The sequence below is a fragment of the Thalia democratica genome, chromosome 7, assembly GCF_965202585.1.
Source record: "Thalia democratica chromosome 7, ktThaDemo2.hap1.1, whole genome shotgun sequence".
Classification (NCBI taxonomy): Eukaryota; Metazoa; Chordata; class Thaliacea; order Salpida; family Salpidae; genus Thalia; species Thalia democratica.
In genome coordinates this window covers 51,034,206-51,036,406 of record NC_139171.1, presented here as the reverse complement: position 1 = coordinate 51,036,406, position 2,201 = coordinate 51,034,206, and positions in this window count along the sequence as shown.

Sequence of the window (2,201 nt, the reverse complement as noted above, 5' to 3'; positions counted from 1 at the left end):
AAAATTAACGTCTATCCAAAACATAACACCATACTATACACTGGTCTTCAAATATTTTAACATACTAAACCTTTACTTAGAACGTTGAAACTTTTTATTTGTGTACTATTAGGTCTTGTCTCCAATAGGTGCCAATAAAATTGGTCATTTGACCATTTTCGTACAAATGGCTAAGTATCCGAAAATTACTCTGAAACTTAACGTCTATCCAAAACATAACACCATACTAAACACTGGTCTTCAAATATTCTAACATACTAAACCTTTACTTAGAACGTTGAAACTTTTTATTTGTGTACTATTAGGTCTTGTCTCCAATAGGTGCCAATAAAATTGGTCATTTGACCATTTTCGTACAAATGGCTAAGTATCCGAAAATTACTCTGAAACTTAACGTCTATCCAAAACATAACACCATACTATACACTGGTCTTCAAATATTTTAACATACTAAACCTTTACTTAGAACGTTAAAACTTTTTATTTGTGTACTACTAGGTCTTGTCCACAATAGGTGTCAATAAAATTAGTCATTTGACCATTTTCGTACAAATGGCTAAGTACCCGAAAATTACTATAAAACTTAACGTCTATCCAAAACATAACACCATACTAAACACTGGTCTTCAAATATTCTAACATACTAAACCTTTACTTAGAACGTTGAAACTTTTTATTTGTGTACTATTAGGTCTTGTCTCCAATAGGTGCCAATAAAATTGGTCATTTGACCATTTTCGTACAAATGGCTAAGTATCCGAAAATTACTCTGAAACTTAACGTCTATCCAAAACATAACACCATACTATACACTGGTCTTCAAATATTTTAACATACTAAACCTTTACTTAGAACGTTGAAACTTTTTATTTGTGTACTATTAGGTCTTGTCTCCAATAGGTGCCAATAAAATTGGTCATTTGACCATTTTCGTACAAATGGCTAAGTATCCGAAAATTACTCTGAAACTTAACGTCTATCCAAAACATAACACCATACTAAACACTGGTCTTCAAATATTCTAACATACTAAACCTTTACTTAGAACGTTGAAACTTTTTATTTGTGTACTATTAGGTCTTGTCTCCAATAGGTGCCAATAAAATTGGTCATTTGACCATTTTCGTACAAATGGCTAAGTATCCGAAAATTACTCTGAAACTTAACGTCTATCCAAAACATAACACCATACTATACACTGGTCTTCAAATATTTTAACATACTAAACCTTTACTTAGAACGTTAAAACTTTTTATTTGTGTACTACTAGGTCTTGTCCACAATAGGTGTCAATAAAATTAGTCATTTGACCATTTTCGTACAAATGGCTAAGTACCCGAAAATTACTATAAAACTTAACGTCTATCCAAAACATAACACCATACTAAACACTGGTCTTCAAATATTCTAACATACTAAACCTTTACTTAGAACGTTGAAACTTTTTATTTGTGTACTATTAGGTCTTGTCTCCAATAGGTGCCAATAAAATTGGTCATTTGACCATTTTCGTACAAATGGCTAAGTATCCGAAAACTACTCTGAAACTTAACGTCTATCCAAAACATAACACCATACTATACACTGGTCTTCAAATATTTTAACATACTAAACCTTTACTTAGAACGTTGAAACTTTTTATTTGTGTACTATTAGGCAGAGATGGTAAAATGCTAATAGTTACTATGGTCATTCAGCATTGAAGCGTATAAACTTTGGTTTGTTTTAAGTTAGTAATTTCACGCTCGAGTAAACAAAGCAAAGCTTTTTAACATGTCTGCTATTAGGTCTTGTCACCAACAGGTGTCAATAAAATTGGTCATTTGACCATTTTCGTACAAATGGTTAAGTAACCGAAAATTACTATAAAACTTAACGTCTATCGAAAACATAACACTGATCTTCTAATATTTTAACATACTAAACCTTAACTTAGAACGTTGAAACATTTTATTTGTGTACTACAAGGTGTCAATAAAATTGGTCATTTGACCATTATTTATCGTACATCGATACTCTATCGACCAAATAGTTTTGCATAAAAGTTTTGAAATTTTTAGTTTTAAAATAAATAATTGATATAAAAGCGTATCACCTTTCTCTTACGAGTTTAGGTTATAGACCTATTTATATTTTTAATTCAAAGTACAGTTTTAATTGCATGTTAATAAAAGTCAGCTAAGTTTTCACTATATCATGTC